Source organism: Microtus pennsylvanicus, chromosome 1 (genome assembly GCF_037038515.1).
Source record: "Microtus pennsylvanicus isolate mMicPen1 chromosome 1, mMicPen1.hap1, whole genome shotgun sequence".
Classification (NCBI taxonomy): domain Eukaryota; kingdom Metazoa; phylum Chordata; class Mammalia; order Rodentia; family Cricetidae; genus Microtus; species Microtus pennsylvanicus.
The window spans coordinates 143112871-143138547 of NC_134579.1; positions in this window are offsets into that span (position 1 = coordinate 143112871).

Consider the following 25677-nt stretch of genomic DNA (forward strand, 5'->3'; position numbering starts at 1 on the left):
CCCTTAACTGCCTGTTACCCCTCCCCCATTAAAGTGCACCCACGTGGGACCGTCGCGTGTCTGTGTCTTTCCCTCGCATAACGTCTTTACCCTCTAACCTGCAGCCAGCCAGCAATTAAGAACAACAGAAAGTACCAAACTTTCACTTATATATGTTTATAATTTAAATGTCTGCTTTCTTGTTCCCTGTGGAGTGGCTCTGATTAGGTCGGATTTGAAGTCTGTATGTCAGCTGTTAGAATAGCTGTGCCTGCTTATTTCCCAGTTCCAATTGTTTGGAGTACCTTTCTTCCAGCCTGTTATTCTAAGGTATTCTCTGTTTTTGATAGTATTGTGTTTCTTATAGAAAGCACAACTATAGGCCCCTTTTCATAATTCATTCTTCTTGTCTGTTACTTGGGATTGTGGGATTGAGACTATTACAATGAGAGTTGTTATTGAAATTTGTATATTAATTCTTGTCATTTTGCTGCTTTTGTATTGTCCTCTGTTGAGGGCTAGGTCAACCCAGTGCTTTCCCTTGATGTATGGAAAATAAACACAATTCCTTCTCTAAACCAGGAACACACTTAGCAGAGCCAGTGTTGGCCCTAGGCATAGGTTCTCACAGAGACATACTGTGACCACATTATTCTAACAGACAGACAAATAAAACACTTTTAGATACCTGTGTCAGCTGACCACCTTAAAAATCCCAGCATATGTAGGTGACAGAAGCCAGGGAAGCACAGAGGTGGTCCCGTTATAGACCAGATTAACAGATACTGTAAGAAGGAACAGAAACATAAGGATGGAAGAACTATATGGTTTCGAGTGAAAGGAGAGGGGAAAAACAGATACATTTTAGAGAATCCCAGAGTGAGACAAACAGCAAACAGCTAGAGAAGCAGGGGAAGAGAGGAGAGTGGGGGCAGTAACAGGCATCCAGAAAACATGGGTCTTTGCTGCCTTGTTCTTTTTTCCATTAGATGTTAGATTGCCCCAATTTAAGAGGATTTTTGTAATAGGCAGCCCAAGGTCTTTTGAGGATTCGGCTTTGAATCACAAGAACCCATCTAGAAGCCCATGCCAATTGGGACTCAAGCCTGTCGCAATATGTCCATCAGGACAGAGCTCCTGAGTCAAAAACAGGGGTTCATGAGAAATGAGTGGCAGATGTCTCTGGTCCACTCTAGTCCCATCTCAGTGAGGCCTCACTCGCTGCTTCTGACTTCAACAAAAAGCCCCAAAATTGACAAAAGTAAGGAAGAGCAAATGGGCCCTAGCTGTATGTACTCAAATAGGGGAATTCACTGAGATGAAGCTCATTTTAGCCAGGTGAAGAACATGCATGAGAACGGATGTTTTTCAAGACGTGGCCGTGGGACCATGGAAAAACCAGACTCCCCTCTTGGGACCTCCATATATTAGAAATATTTCTTAGGACAAGTCTCTCTGGGATTCTCTAAAATGGATCTGTTTTTCCCTTGTCCTTCCACTCTAAAATCGTATAGGTTTTCCATCCTTATGTTTCTTTTCCTTCTTACAGTATCTGCTAATCTGGTCCTTACTGAGACCACCTCTGTGATTCTCTGGCTTCTGCCACCTACTTACACTGGAAGTTTTAAGTTGGTCAGCTTTCCCTGAAGCTATGATATGCCAATAGTTCCTCAGTGAGTGGTTGGACTTCTATACCTCTCTGTTTGTTTGTGTAGCTTAAGCTTGGTCAGGGATTGTGTGTGTGGTTACAATCATGGTGAGTTCACAAGTGTAACTGCCTTGTTGAGTGTGGCCAACACAGCTTTCTGGTGCTACCGACCACCTCTCTATGTACCATCTTTCTGTCCCCTCTTCTGTGGCGACCCCTGAGCCCTTTGGTGAGAGATGTGATATGTATGTCCCATTTAGGGCAGAGCCCTGAGCACAGAAAATAGATTTTTTTTATCCACACAGGAAACAGCTAGCGAAATATAGGAAATATTGAAAACTCAATAAACTCAACAGAGAATCCTAAGAAAACAGCTGAAAATTTGAGAAGGCCAGCGTCAATAAAGAGAGGTGTCCAGACTTCGAAGCTCAGATTGTTTCAGAAGGCTAGCCCCATGCCCAGACTGCTAAGCACATGTGAATCAGAAATTCCGGAGTCTAGGGAGAGTCCTGCAGTCCTCTCAGGGTCCTCAAATTGAGAGGGTCTTTCCCACCTATGTTCGAGGTGTCATGGGATGCTGGTAAAATTATGTCTAAGTGAAAAGATGTGATGGTCAGTTTTAAATGTCACCTTGGCAAAACCTGAGCTGTTGAGATTACTGGCTGGGCCAACAAGTTGGCTCAGCTGGTAAGGTCACTTGACACCAAGCCTGATGACCTGAGTTCCAACCCTGGGACCTGCATGGTAGAAAAAGAGACAGAGCCCAATAGGTTGCCCTCTGACTACCACATGTGTTACATAACACACGTGCCCACACACATACAAACACACACGTGCACACATACACATGCACAAATATATAAATCAATGTAATAGACATTTAAGGTAAATGTAGTGGATTTTGTTTAAATATATTTTTTTAAATCATGAAATTTGCAGAAAATGAGTATAACTGAAAATTATCACATAAAGCAAAAACATTTCAGACCCTCGAAGACAAATACTAGCTCGTATCCTAGACTTTAATTTTCATTTATCTGTTGGACTGGTATAGGCCATGAACCTAGAAAAGAAACAATGAAAAGTATAAGAGGTCTTAAGGAATAGTTAGAGAGGAAAAAGGAAAAAAATGAAAAAGGGGGCACTGAGAAGTAATGGGGCAAAAAGGGAGCCAGTAGGAGGGGATAAGAGGATTAGGGAAGAGGATCAACAAAAACAAAAAGAGGCTGAGGAGATGGCTCACTGGTTAAGAGCACTGGCTGGCACTGGGATAAAACCGGACTCGCTGAACATAGCAGACAATGAGGACTACTGAGAACTCAAGAACAATGGCAATGGGTTTTTGATCCTACCGTACATACTGGCTTTGTGGGAGCCTAGGCAGTTTGGATGCTCACCTTACTAGACCTGGATGGAGGTGGGTGGTCCTTGGACTTCCCACAGGGCAGGGAACCCTGATTGCTCTTTGGGCTGACGAGGGAGGGGGACTTGATTGGGGGAGGGGGAGGGAAATGGGAGGCGGTGGCGGGGAAGAGACAGAAATCTTTAATAAATAAATAGATAAATAAATAAAAAAAAGAGCACTGGCTGCTCTTGCAGGTTCGATTCTCAGCACCAACTATCTGTAACTCCAGTACTACGGGATCCAATACCATCTTCTGGTCTTTATAAGCACTTACATACACTGAAGGCAAGACACCCATATGCATAAAATATACATTAATTAATCTCTGAACTGTGGGTGGTGATGCACATCTCTAATCCCATCACTCTGGAGGCATGGGTAGGAGGATCCCCATGAGTTCAAGGCCAACCTCTCTACATAGTGAGTTCCAGAGTAGACAGAGTTACATAGAGAGACCCTGTCTCAATAAATAAATAAATAAATAAATAAATAAATCTCCAAAATAAAGTAAAAGGGGAAACATAGTAAATAGACGGAATTTTAAAAGTAAAAAGAATAATGAAATGTAACGTTATCTTCCACTGTAATTCTTCAACCCACTCAATTAAGCTCTGTGTCTAGTTTTCATTCCGCAATGACAAGTGTTTCTTGCATTGTTATACTTTCAAGACAGAATTTTCCTTTTTTCCCCCTTTCTTTCAGTACATCAAGAGCAACTGTCACAACCTGTGTCTACTATTACTGTGAGTTTTCTGTTGTTTGGTTTGGTTTTGTGAGACCAGGTCTTACTACATAGCTCAGATTTCCTGCAAACTCATAATCCTCTTGTCTTAGCATCCAGAGTCCTGAGACTGCTCTGCCCAGTATCAGCAATTTCTGTTATCACCATTGTATAGATAAGAAAACTAAGTCTCAGGGCTGGAGAGATGGCTCAGCAATTAAGGGCATATACTGATCTTCCAAAGGTCCAAATTCAGTTTCCAGCACCTACATGTATAGCTTTCCACAAGTAACTCCAGCTTTAGGTGGGATCCAATGCTTTGGGCACCTATAGACATCCACACTCAGATAAGCATAATCAAAAATAAGATACATATAGAAGAAGAAGAGGAAGAAGGAAGAAAAGAAAGAGTAATAGAGATAGAGGGGGAGGGAGGAAGGAAGAGAGGGAAGGAGGGAGGGAAGAAGGGAGGGAGGAGGGAGGGAGAGAGAAAAGAAGAGAGGGAGGAAGTCTCAGAGGCAAAAAGAGTAAAATAGTACCCAGAGTAGTGTCACCTAAGCCTGACTTTTCCTTGACATCCCCAATTCTACAAGCAGCAAATACAGTCAAGGGCAAAGTCCTTGACTCCCCGGGGGTTGGGGGGCTGTGTCTTATACAAACTCTGTAAACATGATTTGCTTTCAGATCTGTGCTAGTGGCTTTTGTTTTGGACCAGCCCATTTTTTCACTGCCTTAGCAGAGGAATGAGAGGCTGGCAGAGCGTCTGGGTAACATAAGTTTCTTAACAGACATAGGGATACTAAGTGCTCCATCAGTTTGCAACTGTGCTCCAAGAACCAGAGCTTTCCTCAATTTTTTTTGTTGTTAATATTTTACTTATTCTTAGACAATTTAATACATTTGCATGATGTACATTGATTAAATAAGTTTACTCTTTAGTATCCTCTCTTACTGCTCTCCCACTCCTCATCTTCCCAATAAACTCCCCTGCCCACCTGATTGCTTTCTTCCTCTTCTTCCTCTTCATCTTTTCCCTCTTCTTTCTTTCTTTCTTTCTTTCTTTCTTTCTTTCTTTCTTTCTTTCTTTCTTTCATTCTTTCTTGCTTTCTTTCTTTCTTCCTTCCTTCCTTCTTTCCTTATTTAGTTTTTCATTTAGGAGAAAGGGTTTCTTGTGTAGCCCTGGCTGTACTGGAACTAGTTCTGTAGAACAGGATGGCCTAAAACTCACAGATCCACTTGCTTCTGCCTCTTGACTTTGGCCTCAGACTACACAAAACACACCCCAAAAATAGAAAGAGTTGCTTGCTTTGCTGCAGTCTAGGTACTAGAATAGCTAAGTGGTGGTTTTCTTTGAAATGGAATTAATTGGCAAGGATTTGGAAGACCTGTGTGCTAGTTCTCCTTATGTTGCTATGATCAAATACCCTGGCAAAAATCAACTAGGGAAAGAAAGGGTTTTTTTTTTTTTCAGCTTATAGTTTCAAATTGCAGTCCATTATTGCACAGAAGTTAAAGAGGCAGGAACTTAACACAGCTGGTCACATCACAATCACAGTCAAGAGCAGAGAGAAATGCATGCACCCATGTCCACTTGCTTACCTGTGCTCAGCTTGATTTCTTCACTCTTATACAGTTCAGGGCCACTTGCCTAGGTTGTGGTGCTGCCCATAGTGAATTGGGCTTCCTGCATCCGTTAGCTTAATTAACACAATCCCTGCAGACGTAACCCACAGGCCAACTCAAACACAGACAACACTTCCCGAGACTCTCTTGCCAGGTGTTTGTAGATTGTCAAGTTGGCAATTACAGCTAGTTATCACATGTAGTCTCACTGTAACCATATGCACAGTGGTAGTATAATATGGTTGTAATGGAGTTCCTGCTCCCCTGCTTAACATTGTAGAACATGTTACTCTTGTGATTGGTGATATTGACATAAACTAAGTGACCTGTCAGTCACAAAAAGACATCCCAGGAGCTAGAGACACAGTTCAGTGGTTAAGAGCATTCATTCATTCCTCTTGCAGAGGTCTCAAATTTGGTTCCAGCACCCACTTTGTGGCTCACAATAGCTTGCAACTCCATTTCCAGGAGCTCCAACTTGAGGACCTGAATTAGGATTCCAGCACCTACACAGAAAACCAAGTGTGGCCTCACATGTTCCTGAAACTCACTGCTGTGTGGAAAGCAGAGACAGGAGGATTGCTGGGGATGCCCAGTTGCCATCTTAGTTTTAGATTCAATAAGAAATGTAGTTTTAAAGAATAATCAAGAATATCAGAGAAATATACCTGATGTCCTTTTGACCATGTGTTCACACACAGGCATTCAATAGTCCCTAAAACAAATAAATACAAGAAAATTAAAATGCAACTATAATAATCAGCATCATTCACTTTCATTTTTCTTTAAACAATTGTAACCTTTGTCTTTTATATATAATTTTAATCAATTACTTTGTAATTGTAATTATTTGTATTTTGCGTTTGTTTCTACTACTCTATATTTTTCTTGAGCATCCTAAGCATGTCATTTTTACTCCTTTCTGTCTTTTACTTGTAGAGACTTTCAAATTTTCACATTTTTTATTCAAAAGTTTGTTATTTATGCATTTACCTTTGCATATTTTGATTAGCCAATATTACTCTCTGAAATTCCCAACTATTACCACACTGACAAATTTAATTTACCCAGTATAAATGTTTACATTTTTAATTTTATTTTTTTAAATTGTTTTTATTGAGCTATATATATTTTTTTTGCTCCCCTTCCTTTTTCTCTACTCTCTTTCTACTATCTCCCATGATCTTGATGCTCCCAATTTACTCCAGATATTTTGTTTTTTTTCTATTTCCCATGTAAATTAAATTCATATATGTCTCTCTTAGGGTCCTCATTGCTGTCTAGGTTCTCTGGGGTTATGAATTTCTGGCTGGTTTTTCTTTGCTTTATGTCTAAAAGCCACTTCTGAGTGAGTGCATATTATATTTGTCTTTCTGGGTGTGGGCTACCTCACAAAATATGATGTTTTCTAGATCCATCCATTTGTCAGCAAATTTCAAATATTCACTTTTCTATTTTCAAAGATTTTTTGTTGGCCATAATATTAATTTACACAGAATATTAAAATCACCATTATTTGTCCTCAGGATTCGCCCACTTCAACTCATGAGTTTGCTCTTTTATCTGTCCTTCTTTTCTCTGAATCACCTGGTTGCCTTGTGAATTACAGTTTCCTCTGCCTGAAAAAAATTTCGATTTGTTTTCCCTTTGATGCCAATTGTCACGCATACTCGATTTGTTTCAGCTTGCTTTTATTGTTATTGTTACTTGAGAATTTTGTCGTGTTTGATCATATTTGTCCTTTTTCTCCCAGTTCTTACTAGATTCATTTTCCTTTCCACCAGTCTTTGTAGCCTCTCCCCAATCAAGGTCAATTTTTACTCACCAAATATTATTGAATGTGTGACCTTGCACTTGACTGACTGGATAGGTGATTCAGTTCTGGTCTCTTCATAGTGGTTCCTGTACCTTGTTATAGGCACAATTCTTCTGGTCTGGCAAGACTTGCTGCTTGGGCACAGGTACAAGTAGATGTTAGTTCTACTCAAGGAGACTGCTGATTTTGTGAGTCCTGAGATATTCAGAAGTCTAGGATAGGCCTTCCCAGGACTAAGCTTCCTATCATTCCAAGGTGCTTGTCATCGAACCCAGCAGGTTCCAGAAGGCTCAGTAGGAGGAAGAAAGAGACTTCTATACTCTGTTCCTCTTAGTCCTTTGCCTACTGCCTGAATTTCCCCACTCTTACTTCTGATAGACAAAAATTATCTTTAGTTTTTCTTCCTTCAAGAAGTCTGCTGAAGTTAGCCTAGAATTCAAGCATTTTAGTTTCTCTTCTTCCACCTCAGCTTTTTCTCATTCCTTTCATTCAGCATTCAATACAGCAGCCAATTACCTCTGATATTCAGGGCGGAGATGGGTCAGTATAGTTCCACTGAGATTCAGTTGTCTATGTGTCTGCTTGTAATATCTATATCTGTTTCTGTCCACATAAAGAATTGTTCTCTAAATTTTCCATTACATATCTCCTTCTTCAATTTTCTACCCTAATTACTTTCTCTTGTCATCACACTATATCTCTCATTTCATATCAGAATGTTGTATGTAGTTTCTCCCACTCATAAGACATGTCAGTACAAAACACACTGATTTCAATATCTGTAGGCAGAAGTAACGATTAGAAACTATAAAACTGGCAGGCATGTTCTTTGTTTCCTCCTCCTTCAAGAACTCATATTCTGCCTGTGACATCACTGGCTTATGTCTGGATGGGTCCAGGAACACAATTTCCTGTTCATGAGACACATTACGGATACACTCTTTTTGTGTTATGATGGGAACAACCCCAGGGCTGAGCCTGGAGGATTCAATATCAAGGGACACATAGGTGATGAGATCTGGTCAAGGAAGATTGAAATCCTGAGAATTCTGGCAGAAATCAAGAGTAGGAACATCCAGGATAAGGATGAGTGTGCAGAGTCCAAGGCACACATGTCCAAGGTCTGATACCTGGGAACTTGGGCATAGGGCAGAGCAAAGAATATGCATCTAGGACAAGTTCCATGGGAACACAGGTCCTCAAAAAGAAGGTGACAGTTCTCTGCTGAAGTGAGCCCAGTTTTGGCTCTTCTTAGGCACATTATGCTGTCAGCTTCAAGGAAAGTTAAATAGTATTATTCTGTCAGCTTCAAGGAAAGTTAAATAGTAAATTTTCTGGTGCCTGGGCTGTAATGAACAGGACTTCCTTACTTCTGACTTCAATTACCTCATGTAGAAAGAGTCTGTATCCTCAGCACAGGCAACTAAGACATTAACTAAGTTGCATGTCCCCAGTGTTGATCTTGTGAAGACTTTTCCTGTATGGTATCTACCCTACCTTCTCCAGAGACATTTGGTTTCCTTGAAAGACAACTTAGTTGATACAGGTACTGATTGAGTAGGTGTGTTCACTTACCAGGTCAGATCTAACCAGAAACATGAGAAGACTATAATTGATCTTTATTGTGGCATTTGTGAGGGATTGGGTTCTCACTGAGCTGTATATGGGTTGGATACACTAAGATTACAACTATATGTGTATTTAGAGATATTCTTTTGAGTCAGGGTTGGGATTCTCAGATAAGGAATCATAGGTCATTATTTTTGAATCTGCTTTTTTATATCCTTTCCCCAAGAAAACAAGAGAGAACATTTCTTCAACTATCTCTAGAATATGTTGATCTTAAGGCAGGAGAACAACTAGGTATGACTCTTAGAAATGGGTTTTAGGTGGGCCATATAGGTCAGAGAAGTCCAAACCTGTACTCGATCACAAGTTCAAATGCAAACTAGCTTGTGTCACAGCAGATGTTCCCCTTACTTTTAGAAAGATGAAGCTATCCCCATTGACTAAGAATTGTGACAGAAAATAAATTTTATATATTTTCATATATATATATATGAAGATAGTAATAGCATGCTGATAGTGCATTATCCAGAGCAAGAACCCAAAATGGATGTCAGATTTACAGTCAAAGTTTCAAGACCCCATAATATTACTGTCTGACTGATAGTCTTCTACTATCCTCAGTATTTTTTGGGTGCCTGAAATTTGTTGCTAAGTTGAAAGTTCTGGGTGAGTATTTAAGTTGCTCTTTGTTACCCATCTCTGAGGACTCTGTCAAGAAACAATCCTGCCCAAGTCTAAGGAGTGGGAGAAGAAGGAAATAAGAATAGAATCTGGCTGACCTCTTCAGTTTCCTAAAAGTATTCCACGAAAAGGAGTAGCATTTAACCTGAGAGCTACAGAATGAAAAGAGACCAGTTAGATAAGGTTCAAGTCATGAAGATGTGTAGGATGTAATCAGGGGTTGTAATAGGAAAGAGCAACACAGAGTAATGTGTATGATCAGGATGTTGAGGAAGGATCTTTTATGTCCCACAGCCACTTTAGGGACTTCATATATGCAGGGTCTTGGGAGCCTCAGACTACTCTTCCCAAGTGGCCCTGCATCTGAGTCTTGTAGATATTCAGACCTCTGATTCACTGAGGACACACACACACACACACACACACACACACACACACACACAGGGAGAGAGAGAGAGAGAGAGAGAGAGAGAGAGAGAGAGAGAGAGAGAGAGAGAGAGAGAGAGAGAGAGAGAGTTTAGAGGATATTGGAGGAGAGAAAATGGGAGTATTTTGCGATCAAAATACATGGTATATATAGACAGAATTCTCACACTCTTGTGGGGTATCTACGAGAGACTACTTGGATATTGGTCTAAGCCAATATAAATATTAGCTGGATGGCAATTGCACTGGGTATTTGTTCAAGATTTCTGTGTAGCACTGATCCTTTCTCAGGGTGAAATTTTAGGCCTAAAACTCATAGTGTTGACACACTTCAGTTAGCAAGAACAGTTATCCAGCATTAGAGCTACAGAAGCCAAAAGCAAGGTTAGTACACTTAGAGGCCTTCCCAGAACTATGAACTTTAATGGATAAGGCCTTTGTTTTCATTTTGACAGGTGGTCCTGTCTATATACTGAGTTTTAGGGCTAAAATGAAACTTCCATTATGAAGTCGGTTATGTTAATGTTTGAGGTTCTGTTAAATTCTGCACTACTCTTAGTGAATGAGTAAAATTGTGCACTCTGCACTCATTCTGCTCTAAAAAGATGTGGTTGGGCTTAAGAACCATTATTTTGACTTAATAAATACTTTGTTCCACATAATTGGCTACACACTTTAAGATGCAGAACCACAGCCATTCATCCAATTGTACTGAAAACTGAAGGCCCAGATAGCATTGGTAGCAAAGTAGTTATTGACAAGGGACCAAGAAAACAAAGACTGGTGCGAATTATCTGGTTTAAGACTTTTTTACATGTGTAGACTTGGACACGCAGCATGTAGAAATGTGGCAGAGGACAATTTGCTGGTGTCAGTTTTCTCTTCCCTGTGATAGGACTCAGTGTGATAGGTTTGGAAGCAGTTGTCCTTGCCTGCTGAGCCCTCTTGCTAGCCCTCATGAAACAAGGCTGATCGTATTGAGCACTTTTTACCCTTTTATTTTTGTTTCATTTCTGTTTACCTTTCTCTTCCACACTAGTGCCTCTTCTTTTATGAGTTTCTGTTTGATTGCTGGTGACCCAGGATTTTCATAAGCATCTTCAATATTAAGAAATTCAAGAAGTCACATTTTAAATTTCTATGACTTGATTATCTCTCAGCATATAGATTATTCAAAACAAATATTATAGCTCATATCATATACTTTGTAATCACTGAGTCTTAATGTCTTAAATGTCTTCCTTACAAAATGGCACATGTTTGATGTGATTTATACAATTTTTAAAACTGCCTCATTTGTATTAATTAATCATAACATTGTGCTGTACTTCAAAATTACAGACAACGATAAAGGTATGAATTTTCTTACATTTCATTAAAAATAAAGTACAGAAACCTTTATTTTATTTATTTCATTTATTTTTATGCATTAGTATCCAATAATTTTTACTTCTTCACTTCCTGCCAAGATCATGCTTAATAAAACAGAAGCTTCACTGGAGACAAAATGAATGATAATGATCTAAGTATTTTACTTACCTCACATGATGATTTCTGCTGTCATCTCTGTAGGCTATAAATGAGATGAAGATAAGAGATTGAAAAGAATGACATAAACAAGCTTATCGTTGGATGAATCACATCACAACACCCTCAACTTTCCAACTAAGATATATTAGGTAATAAATATCTACATATATATTCCCTAGTATGACATGATGTAACACAAACAAGCATAAGCACTGTTTCCAAAAAATAGGGTTTCTATTGCAGTGATGAAACACACTATCCAAAATTCAGTAGGGCAGGAAAGGTTTAATTTGCTTTATAGTTTCATACCACTGTTCATCACCAATGGAAATCAGGACAGGAACTCAAACGAGGCAGGAACTTTGAGGCAGAGCCTGATATAGGGGCTGTGTTCTGCTTACTGACTTGCTGATCATCACCTGCTCAGTCTGCTTTCTTACAGAACACAGGACTAACGTCCAAAGGATGGCCTCGACCACAATGGGATTGCTGCTTCCCCATCAACTGCTAATTAAGAAAATGCCCTTCAGGCTTTCCTGTGACCCAATATTATGGGGGCTTTTTCTTATTTTTATTCTTCTTTGTTATTTTGTTTTCAAGACATGGTTTCCTTGTGTAGCCCTAGTTGTTCTAGAACTAGTTCTGTGGACCTAGATTCTCTTGAACTCAAAGATATCTTCTAGCTTCTATATCCTGAGAGCTTGGAATAAAGGTGTGTGCTACCACCACCCAGATAATGGAAGCATTTTCTTAATTGAGGTTTCCCCTTTAGGTGACTCTAGCTTATGTTATTCATGTGGATTATAGCAGAACTTTTTATCTCTCTTCTTGTTCTCTCTCTTAATGTTTTTTTTTGAGGCAGATTTTCTCTGTGTAACAGCCTTGACTGTGCTGGACCTCACTTTGTGGACTCAGTTGGTCTCAAACTCACAGAAATCTGTGTGACTCTACTTCCTGAGCACTGGTATTAAAGTAATGCACTGCCATGTGCTGCATAACTTTGTCTCTTAAAGCCAAACTTGATAACAACTCATTCTTGCAATATTCTATACATATAGCCCATATTACAGAAGCAATTTCTTGAGTTTTCATTCAGCTGAAAGTTTTAATTATAAATGTTCTTTTTGAGATTTTAAAAATAGTAAGTATTTAAGAAAGGTCTCCAATATGGGTTTTAAAGGGAAACTGAGATTGTTGGAGGTCAGAAGTTTGTTAAAAAAGAGCTATAAATGTCATAGACAGACAGAAAGACAAACATACAAAAGCATGTCAGGAGCTTTAAGGAAAATTCAGGGCCATAAGGCAGGAATGGGAGTCCCTTCTTACAGGTGTCTAAGGAAGCATGTATCACATCAGGAATCAGGGAATGGGTGGGGAACCGGAGGCATGGTTACTAGTACCAGTAACTACTTCTCCAGGTGAGAGATCTTGGCATTTAGAAATATGTTCACTAAAGAGTCACAGATAGTACTTCCACAATTGAGGTTTCAAAGCCCATGCCATTCCCAGTTGGTTATCTTTGTATGCTTGGTGCAAATATATAAGATCTGAGCCTTCAACTGTTGTCCCAACACCATGTTTGTCTGCTACCATGATCCCTACCACAAAAGTCATGGCCTCTAACCCTCTGCAACTATAGCTCAACTAATGACTGTCTTTTAAAAGTTCCTTTAATCATTATGTCTCTTCACAGCAGTAAATAAAACACCATATTAACCTTTTAAAATATAAAAAGGCATGTCAACAAGTGAGCCATCAGATGTTAGAGAACAAATGATAAAAGATGAGTTATTTACACAATAATCATAATCTGAACTAACACGCAATAGCTTTTGAATTCTTAGTATGAAGTTTTGTACTTTCGTTGGATGTGACTAAAAGATGCTCCCAGATGTGCAGAGCTGCGACACCATATTAGGCATAAGAGATAAAGACAGGACCTCCTGGAAAAGAAAATGTGATATGCTTTGATAGAGTATTGTCATAGTTGTATCTGTATTTGAATAACATGTAAATTAGAATAAGAGTATACACACAGGCATCACACCTTCATAGTAACCCTCGCTCACCAGTCCTTTTCTAACCCAGATATTTTATACACATTTGTTGAGGTCACAGTTCATGTCCTCTCTTTATTTGCAGTAGACGGTATTGCCCCAAGAAAAATTTGAATATTTTTCACTTGGGGAACTCACAAAAAAAATGTAGTGAGCTTCAGAGTCTTGATGATAAGTAAGAGGTAAGAATCTGGTCTGATAATTAATTTTATGTACACTATATGACACAATGGCCTTTGAATAATAATGTGATCCTTTCTGATTAGCTAATGCAATGGTTTAAATGTGGGCCTCTGAAAGGCAAATATTTTAATTTAGCTCATTCTGCAAAAAGAAACACTACTTGCACATCATGTTACCTTTGAGAGGTAGGGCCTAGTAAGAGACTTTCTTTTAATTTACCATGCAAACAAACTGAATTCATTATGAGGTTGTTTTTTTTTTTTTTTTTACCATTTCAAGTATTTATAACATGGACAATTCAGGCATACATTTTATTTACTAGCTGCCCTCACAGGAATGATGACCCAAGGGCGATACAGATATAAAGATAGTTAACTATGTTTGCTCTGAGGTTACCTAAGAAATCACTGGGAAGGATGAAAAGCCACAAGAATCGGGGAAGGAAGAAGTGGGGTTTTCTACTTACCAAGTACTAATTACTGTAAATTCATTATTCGACTTAATAGCTAACATTTCTTTTTTAACTTTTTTATTGATTTTATTGAGCTATACATTTTCTCTGCCCTCTTCCTCTCCTCCCTCCTCCTCTTCAACCCTCTCCCATGGTCCCCCTGCTCCCAGTTTACTCAGGAGAATTTGTTTTTTTCTATTTCCAATGAAGATTAGATCCATGTGTGTCTCTTTTAGTATTCTCATTATTGTCTAGGTACTCTGAAATTTTGGATTGTAGGCTGGTTTTCTTTGCTGTATGTCTAAAAACCACTTATGAGTGAGTACATACAATGTTTGTCTTTCTGGGTCTGAGTTACCTCACTCAATATGATGTATTCTAGAACCATTCATTTGCCAGTAAATCTCAAGATGTCACTTTTTCTGCTGTGTAGTACTCCATTGTTTAAATGTACCACATTTTCCTTAAATGACAGACTATAGAATGGGAAAAGATCTTCACCAAACCCACATCAGACAAAGAGTTGATCTCCAAAATATATTAAGAACTCAAGAAATTGGTCATCAAAAGAACAAATAATCCAGTAAGTAATAATGGAGTATAGACTTAAACAAAGAACTCTCAACAGAGGAATCTAAAATGGCTTAAGGAAATGCTCAGCATCCTTGGCCATAAGAGAAATGCAAATAAAAACAAGCCTGAGATTTCATCTTACTTGTAAGAATGGCCAAGATCAAAAACACTTATGACAACTTATGCTGGAGAGAATGTGGGGTAAAGGTACCACTCCTGCATTGCTAGTGGAGTGCAAACTGGTAAAGCTGTTTTTGATATCAGTGTGGCAATTTCTCAGAAAATTAGGAAACAACCTACCTCAGGACCCAGCAATACCACTTTTGTGTATATACTCAAAGGATGCTCAATTATACCACAGGAACATGTGCTCAACTATGTTCATAGCAGCATTGTTTATCACAGCCAGAACCTGGAAAGAACCTAAATGTTCCTCAATCATTATGATATTTTTATATGTACTTAAGAAAATATTTTTCTGCTTCATATCTCTTTACTAATGCTGCTTCTTTTACCAGCCTTCCTTTCCTCAAAAGTTTTCACTCTACTTTTAAGTTACTTGTATTCTTTTCTCTTTTCCATTTCTTAAAAATTTAAGTGTTTGTCTACATGTATTTATATACACGATATATGTGCCTGGTGCCTACCAACATCAGAAGAGGATTTTGGATTCACCAGTACTGAAATTATGGACAGTTATGAGATACCAAGTAGGTACTGGGAACTGAACACTTGTCTAATGGAAGACCACTAGGCCATCTATTTAGCACTGTCTCTCCCTTCCTTCAAACCTCTTTTATCCTGCCTCATAATCCTCTTTATAGTTTCAGGACATTATCCACCCTACATATGCAAACTTTAAAGCCTAGGATCTACATATGAGAAAATTTCATGGTATTTGTCTTTCTGAATCTGTGTTACAACAATTAATAGGATCATTTTCAGTTCTTTTATTTTTATGTAAATGTCATGGCTTCATTTGGCTTTGTTGATGAAAACAATTTCCTTGTATATGTACACTACATTGTCTTCTTCAGTTCATGCATTGGCTGTCATTGAAATGGATTCTATTGTTCAGCTATTGTGAATGGTTTAAGAGTAAAGGTGGATATGAAAGTGTCTCTGTAGTGACTCTCACAAAACTTTGAGTCTACACAAAACAGTGATATGGACTCTTTGTTGTGATATGGAATTTTTGTAATATCAGAAACCTCTATACTAAACTGCATATGGGTTGCTTAAATCTATACTTTTCGTCAGCAGTAAGAGTTCCTAATATCATGGTTATGTAATCAGATCCCATGTCTCCCTGAAATTCATACTTTTGATGCCTGTATTCTGTCATCATTTCCAGTTCTTCCTTATTATTCTCTACTTCCTTTGTAGCTGGGTTCAATTATATCTGAAGCTGTTGAGCCTTGCATGCTTTCCACAGCACCACTTAGAATAAATTACAAATCACCAATATTGTGTAAGTGTTGACTTATAAATGATGTAGGCATGCAGAGTTCTTTCTACATGTGAAGTGTGAACATGCTCTTATGGAAAAGAACAAAAAAGATTCCCAGCACCTACAATGAGAATATAAAAGTGTTTCTATCCATATGATATTACCACACTATAGGCTTTGGGATGACTTTGATGAGTGAAATCTAAAAAATACTGGGTATGTCCTCTGCCTCCATCACTTGCATTTTTTGTCAAGGTTAGAGGTTGTAACCAGGAGTATTTGATTCCCACATCTTTTGGTGTGGATAACACCTATGATGCAAGGGGTGTGATAGCTCTTGTCTTATTATTGCTGTGAAAAAAAAACACCATGACCAAGGCAACTGAAAAAGAAAGAGTTTAATTGAACTTACAGTCTCAGAAGCATAGAGACCATGAAGGCAGAGCAAAGACACAGTGGCAGGAAGAGCTGAAACTGTACACCATGAATCACAAGCAAGAGGCAGAGAGGCTCACTGGGAATTGCACCAGTCCTTTGAAATGTCAAAACTCACCACAGTGACACCTTGTCCAACAAGATCAGACCACACAATTCTTTCCAAATAGTTCCCAAAACTAGAGACCCAGCATGTAAAAACCTGAGCCTCTGGAAGTCATTCTCATTCAAACCAACACAATCCAGTTAGTCTAAGTTCTTTCAGAAAGTTAGAGGCAGAAATTATTCATTGCTTCATATGGGCTTTTTGAAGTGTAAAATGGGTGATATTTTTAAGCCATAAGTCCAGGCTTTTTGAAGTGTAAAGTGGGTGATATTTTGAAGCCACAAGTCCAGAACACAACCTTTAGAGCATTCTAACACTACAACTTCATGAAGACATGTCCCAGTGAAGATACATGAAATTTGACTCTGCATGGACAGACCATGGAATACCTGACTTTTTCTTGCCTTCATCCATATCATAGAATTCTATGTCTCATATGCCCTTTCAATTAATGAGACTTTTGTGATGTGCAAACTTCCATTTTCTAATCTATAATATTTTAAGTGTAAGAGTCTAAGCAATAACAAACTCAGTGATAGTACAATATAAACAATGTCATGATATAGTTGTGAGTACTCTGATTTAAAAACAACTGGAGAAGAGGGAAGGCCAGAAAAGAGAATGAAGAGGGTTTTGTACAGACCCCTGCCTTAATTCTCCCTGAGGTCATCAAGCCCTTCCATTATTACACCTATGAAAGAAAGAACATTTGAAAGGGATCTGGTCCCAAGCCCTGGATCTCTGGGAAAAGGCTACTGCCTGTATTTCAAAATCACTTGATCCCATGACCTCCAGATGTCCTCCTTCTAGATGGTCCATTGCAGTCACTACAATTCTTATAAAAGAGTCAGACATTTCCCGGCTACAGTCCAGTGCTGGGATTAAACCTGATGAGCTGATTGATTTAAATAAAACCTTAGATAGTGACAAGGACTTAAATAGCCCCAAGGAATTATCAGCAGAAACTTGAAAGAGAATTGGCTTTGAATAAAGAGAAATTACAGAAGACACATGTTGATTGTGCAGATCTAAATATTGACTGCATTCTGGGCATATTACCCTTCAAACATTCTCCTACATGAATTTTAATACATAGGGAGGATATTGTCTTAGAATGGATGTTTATACTACATAAATTGAGTGGGAAAGTTCTAAGAATTAATTATAAAAGAAAATTGAGATTTTTATCAACTAGCAGGAATAGACCCATCAGAAATTATAGTACCTTTTACTAATGATGAAATTAACAAATTATGGGAAGAAAGTATACCCTGGCAAAAAGTTTGTAGTAATTTTTTTGGGAGAGATTAACAACAACTATCCCAAATATTAGAGAATTCAGCTTATAAAGAAAGCTAATTAGATCCTTCCTCACATTGTACAGGACACACCAATAACTGGACTCCCTACATTCTATACTGATGCAAATAAATCAGGAAAGGCAGGGTATAAATCAGAAAATTTCAGTAAAGTCATGTCAATAGCAAAGGTTTAAAAATAAACTTTTCCATTTCATGACAAGCTAAGCAAATTATGATGAAATGTTCTACTTGTTCTTTAACTAAACATCACTACCTGCAATAATCCAAAGAGTAATCAAAGAAATGAAATCTGGCAGATATATGTGTTCTATTTTGTAGAATTTGGAAAACTTAATTATGTACACCACACCGTTTTTCAATGGGCAACTGCTTTGAGTTTAGAAAAGGCTAATTCGGGGATCACACATTTGTTATAAGTTATGGCCATCATGGGTATACCTGCACAAATAAAGACAGACAATACTCTAAATATGTCTCTAAGAAATAAAACAGTTTTTTTGCTTATTATAATATAAAGCATATTACAGGTGTACCACACAATCCTACAGGACAGGTAGTTATAAAATGATCAAATCTAATTCTAAAGGATATGTTAAATAAACAGAAAAGGATGGTAAAGACCCACAGAAATCAATAGCATGATGCTTTATTAACTTTGAATTTTCTAAATGCTAATGAGAAATGAAGGACAACTGTGGAGAAGCCATCAGGTGGTAGAAAAAAACTACGGAACTAAATCAGCCTATATATTTTAAAAATGTATTGGCCTCAGAATGGAAACCAAGGCATGTGCTGTGTTGGAGAAGCCATTTTTGCTTTTGCTTCCACAGAAAAAGAAAAGATATGGACATCATCAAATTTGATAAGGATTCAATTTGAGTAAGAAATGTCTTAATTAGAACAGATGATAGTTCATCAAACATTATGGCCTTTTAATCTAAACTAACCTATAAAACTAAACAAATGCTTTTCATTTGATCAGATATAACTTGCCAAAAGAAAATCCGCCAAAAATTGGGTTGGGGAAGGGTTTTGTTCCTATCTTTTCAGGAGAATAAAGCTATCCAGCTAAGGAATTTGAAGACTACTGGACAAAGGAGATATCTGAAGCAAAAGAACAAATAATTCAGAAAAAAAAATGTCTCAAGAAAAAGAGTAAATTAGTCTATTGGTATCTCACATTTCCAACAAGATAAAATTTCATAAATCTTGCCAAATATTTGTTTCTGATGTTCTCTATAGACATATAATGCAAATAGTCTTTTTGTAGTTCAATCCAATTAAAGATTAAAGCTGGTTTTGGAGTTGGAGTGTGGCTCTCTCCTTCACTAAAACCAAAAATGCTTATTAAAGTGAAATTCAAAAATCTCTGTCTCATGTCAGAAGAGCCATAATATGGGACAAAAGAAAAATAAAAAATTTAAGGGCTATTTTATTGATATTAATCTCATAATACTTTGGTTTTATATTGAGCCTTTGGCAGCTTTTCTTTTTCTTTTTAATTTAATTAATTTTTTAAAAATAAAACAAACTATCTTTTCTCATTTTACATATGAATCCCAGTTCCCACACCCTCTCTCATCCATTCCCTCCATCTAAACCCCCACCACACTCCCATCCACACATCAGAAAGGGTAAGTCCCATTCCTTTGGGGAAGGTCCAAGGCCCACCCTACTATATCTGGGCTGAGCAAGGTATCTATCCAAAGAGAATGGATTCCCAAAAAGCCAGTACAATCAGTAGGATATATCCTGGTGCAACTGCCCGTGGCCTTGCAGTCTGTCCCAGCCATACAACTATCACCTACATTCAGAGGGTCTAGTTTTGTCCTATGTTGTTTTCGTCCATGTCCTGATATAATTGCTGAGTTCCCATTAGCTCAGGTAAACTGTTTCATTTCAGTGGGTGTTGAAATCATGGTTTTGACCTCTTTTCTCATATTCTCACTCCTCCCACTCTTCATCTGGACTTTGGGGGGGGGCTCAGCTCAATGCTCCCATAAGATTTTTAAGATTAATCCATGATAGATAGATAGATAGATAGATAGATAAAACTTTTGTCATATTAATGGTCATGTACAGTACTAACTAATTCTAGAAGAAGATTTCATCTACCTTCCTGTACATTATTCTGGGTTTGAGTCTCTATTAGTTTTTTTCAATGAACCATGAGCATGCCTAATAGTAACCTTTAAGTCACCATAAGGAGGACGGGGCCCCACATGACGACTCCTCCAAGACTATGATAATAGCACTAAGCTGAAAAATATTATCTGAGGACAAGCTTTGAACTACAAACTGCTCAGAATAATTTTGAGGTGACTTGCTTGTAACATGGATGGGGACCTGGCTTGTTTGTTTTTGAGGTTTTTGTCCTCCTACCAGGTACCCTACAACTGTTTAGATCCAAAGAAAATCACACATAGGTCTCCATAAATTGTAAGCTGATTGGCCCATTAGCTCTAGCATCTCACTGGCTAACTCTCACATCTTGATTAACCCATTTTTCTGATCTATGTTAGCCATGTGGCTCAGTACCTTTTTTCAGTGTGGCAGATCACATCCTGCTGCTTCAGTGGTCTGGTCAGGAGTAGGAGGAATCAACTTCCTCCTTCCCAGAATTCTCCTGTTCTCATTACATCATTTCTACTTCCTGTCTGGTTTTCCCACCTGTATTTCCTACCTGGCCAATCAGCATTTATTTATAACATGATTGACAGGATACAGACAATTCTCCCGCACCACTTGCTGAGATGATCCAGCCTAACAGACTACTCTAGCCAGGATGTGATGCAAGCCCTGTACCTTCCCATTATGAATAGACTGGACAATAAAAAATGATACAGTTACCTCTACCAGGACATGACAATTAACCCAAATTTTTCTTTTCAGGATCCCCTTTCCCAGACCGCAGTAAGTAAATTTAAGAATACAACATTCACATTGCCAAGAGGTGGGATAGGTGGTATTTGGTCATTTGATGGATTATAGATACTTGTCATTGTTTAGGGTGTTAGTTGCAAGTTATTACTGATAATAGTCAGGAAAAAATCTAAACAAATGAAATTAGATTCAAGACTCTTGTTTTGAAACAAAAAGGGGGATGTGGATATGATAGGATAAAAGGTAGATTATTGAATTTATTCTGAAAAGAAAAATGGAGGATATAGATATGATAAGACAAAAAGGTAGATAGTTGAATCTATTTTTTTAAAAAAGCAGCTACTAGTTTTAAATGTTTTAGATTCAATTGGACTTTTGTATATTGTATACAAATTTTATATGGAGATTAATTTTGTTAGAACATACTGTATACACATTTCTGCTCTTGTTCAAGGAGTTAAACCTATATAACTCATTTAACGATGTAATTCAAATTTCTAGTCCTTGAAAACTGTTATTGTCAACTTCTTATGATAATAAGGAAATTCAGGTTAGTAGTTAATCACCTGCCATAATTGAACTTGTATTCACATTATGTATGTTTTCAAGGTCAAACAAAGATATATTTTAGATAGGTAGATCATCTTCAAATACTTCAGAGATCTGCAGAATATGGAATTTAAGATGCTTTAATAACCTAGGTTTTTCTTTTTATGACAATGAGACATGTCTGCTCCTTGCAGCACCAATTTATTTCAGAAAAGATAATGGAATGTCGAAGGAATGCCACATGGAGTTTACTTTCTTTGTGGCAAAAGTAAGCCACTGGGCAAGAAAATGTCCTTGCCTCAACTGCTGATAGTATGTTGTCCTAACTGGACAAGTGGAACACAAAGGTAATGGGAGAAAAAGTGTGATGATGAAAAAGAGTAGTTTTAGCTCATGGAGTGGGAGGGCCCATGCCCAATGAAACCTTAATTTTAATGGGTACATTAGTCCAGGGACAGTCTGTTTGGTGTCATCATCCATGGGTTTTATTTTCTTGACCCGAGTATGGTGGAACCATGGTACTTTCTATCATACTATCTTTATGGCAACATAAATGGAAAGAGTCCAAAAAATTGGTTTTAGCACTCCCTTGGTTACCGAATATGACTCAGATAGCATCACAAGACTAGATAAGGAAGGAAATTGTTGTTGGACTTTTTAATATGACTACATATGAAACGAACTAAAATCCAAAAAATAGAGGGCACCCTTATGAGATATTTCTGCTTAACCGGTAAAGTCTATTTGTGGATCTTTGATCTGTATACTTGATGTAGGAAAACTTATACACCTTTATTCTAAACCTATAGAGGCTGGCAGCCTCTATAAGGACAGGGAAGAAAGAAGCTTTTCTCTCTGCATGTTTGCTTTCACCTTACTAGTAAGTTCAGTACTTAAGTGGTAATTAGAGCCTGCTTCTTCGGTATTTCAACATATATTGAAAAAGACTCCCAACTTTGTGGACTGAGTAATTACTGGATTCTTGGGCTTTCAGCTCATATGAAGTCATTGATGGATTAGATGGACCACAGCATATAAGTCATTCAAACAAATTCCCTTTGTTGCATGGAAAAATATATATAGTTACTCTAGAAAACTATGACTAATACAGTCAGTGCAGTCCCTGAGATCACCCAAACATTACAACATATTATTATTGCTTCCAGATCTTGATGGTGAGGCTTTATTGCCGAGGACAATATATATTTGTGTCATAGAATGTGATTCTATTGGCATGGACATTTCATTTCTACTAACTAGTTTTCATAATGATAGAAGGTTCTGTGCTTGCTACTAAAGGAGTTTTACCTAGCTGTGAGGCCTGCAAAGCTACAATAATTACTGCTCTGACAATGTATGCTTACTATTGCAATGGTGACATGAAAGATTTAGAGTAACCATCCAGTTTCTGATTGTATTTAAAGTCCATTTGATAAGAGAGAACCCAGGCCTAGTATTATTAACTGTAACAAAACCCATAGATGGCTAGTTTATGGTCCTAGAGGATACCTATTATTATTGTTCTAAATGGTCATATTATTGAACCACCTCTGAATTTCTTACATTTTTATCTATGGATTAAGGCTTTTCTCTATCTTCACCAAAGAAGCTTCTTTTCTGAAGTAGATGGTAATGAACACAAATCCAGAACTGATTAATGTGCAGAAAATAAGAGACTGTGTAGTGTAAAGTTTTAAATGTGTATTGTGCCACCTTTTTCAAATGCTTAAAGATCATGGAGAAAGTAGAGTCAGAAATACTATAACAGTCAGAGGAGGTGGGTATCTATAGAATACAGTATTTTCTGAACATAGGGTCTTTGCACATATGAACTCACACTGGTGGCAACAGTGTACACATCAGTCAGTCAAATCCATAGCATAGATGGGGGAGGGTATAAGGTGTTTCACTCCTAGCAGAGGTGCTAATGACAAAATTGATGGCTGTTTACAAAGGTGGAAAGAGTTTTTATAGGGACACAGGCCCTAAAAGTTTGCCTTGCTATGTAGTAGGTGGTCCTATATCCATACTTGTATCGGCACTGTTAAGTGGACTCTGGGATTATAAAAAGTGTACAAGATGGGAGGCAAATGTGGTGAATGTTATAGGGGAGGAACTAAAGGAGAATTATAGGGTTAAGCCAGCCCCTTTAGGGGGCAGATTTGCCTCGGGTGAATGTATACTGATAAATCGGGATACATTCTCGGTTCTGTAAGTTTATTTAATCATTAAAGCTGTATATATTCTTTAATATCTGCCTTGCATTTATTTACGCCGATAGAGAATGATTTGATCAAAACACATTACAAATATGTATGTATTCCTCAAACAATAAAAAAAACACACGCAGTAGGGACATATCCTAGTGACACTGCCAGTGGCCACTCAGTCTGCCCCAGTCATGCAATTGTCAACCACATTTACAGGGACTTGTTTGTCCTATGCTTGTTCCTTCACAAGTCTGGCTGGAGTTGGTGAGCTCCCATTAGCTCAGGTAGACTGTTTCAGTGGGTGTACCTATCATGATCTTGACCTCTTTGCTCATATTCTCATCCCTGCCGCTCTTCAGTGGACTTTGGGAACTCAGTCCAGTGCTCCAATAAGGGTTTCTGCCTGTTTCCATCAGTTGCTAGATGAAGGTGCTATAGGGCAAGTCAAGATTGGGCCACCTTTCCTTTATTGCTTAGGGTTTTAGACGGGGTCATCCTTGTGGATTCCTGGGGATTTCTCTATAGCCAGGGTTCTTGCTAATCTTATAATGGCTCCCTCAATCACAATATCTCTTTTCTTTTACTCATCTCTATGCTTCCTCCTTCACAATTATTCTATTCCCTCAAGCTCTCCTCACCCCTCCCCTTTCCCCTCCTCTTCCCCTTCTACATTCCTTTCTCCCCCAACCCCCATGCTCCCAATATTGCCAGGCATTCTTGTCTGTTTCCACTTTTCAGGTAAATTTATAAGTTTTTCTTAGGGTTCACCTTATCACTTAGATTCTCTAGTGTCATGTTCTATAAGATCAATGTCTTTGTTTATAGCTAGTATCCACTTATGAGTGAGTATATAAAATAATCATCTTTTAGGTCTGGGTTACCTCACTTAGGATAGTGTTTTCTAATTCCATCCATTTGCATGCAAAATTCAAGATGTCATTACTTCTGAGTCATACTCTAATGTGTAAATGTGCTTCATTTTTTTTTTATCCATTCTTTGATAGAGGGGCATCTAGTTTGTTTCCAGGTTCTGGCTATTACAAATAATGTTGCTATGACATAGTTGAACAAGTGCCTTTGTAGTATGATTGAGCATCTTTTGGGTATATCCCCAAGATCCTAAAGTAGGTTGATTCCCAATTTTCTGGGAAACTACCATATTGCTTCCCAAAGTGGTTGTAAAAATTTGCATTCCCACCAGCAATAGATGAGTATTCTCATTTTTTTAAAAAAAGCAACAACAGAAATAATTATATAAAATTTAAAATTTATGCTAAAATTACACATTATCCATAATAGGTATTCCTAGTGGATATAGACATAAAGCAAGTTTAGGGTGCCTCTCCTTTGAAGGACATACTGTTGGCAGAAGAAAGGCAAGGGCAGCAACAGTTAGGAAGACAGAGATTTCCCTTTCAGATAGGTGACAGTCCCCACTAGCAAAACCAAATGCCATGGATTAACCAGAAGAAAAGAACCTCCAGCTGTGAGAGATAGTAAAATATTCACAAAAGCCAAGCAAGGTTCAGCACACACACACACACACACACACACACATACACACACACACACACACACAGGCATATTTTGTATAACAGGAACAAATTAATTCAACAATAACAAAGGACTAACAATTATGCTTCTTAGGATTGTGTTACTTTAGAAATAAATGTATAAGTAAACAATTATATAGGCATTGTGTTGCTACGTCTCAAATTAAGGCCCAGCATAGCCAGACAGGGTAGCAAGGCCTGTTATCTCAGGTACTTAGGATGCTGAGATAGGACAATTCCAAGCTAATGAAATATCATGACTTCATACTGAACTCAAAGCCAGCCTAAACATGTCTCAAAATAAACAATGAAAATAGGGATAGATAGTCAACCTTCCAGCATGATTACAAAGTAACAGGAAAAACCACCACACCATTTGAGAACTATTGATAACTGAATGAGAGACATTATTCACTGGAGTGAGATCCCAGTATGTTGACCATGAGAGCAGTCCCAAGTGGACTCAGTGGGTTATGCTGAAAACAAAGGACATACAGATGAAAGGAT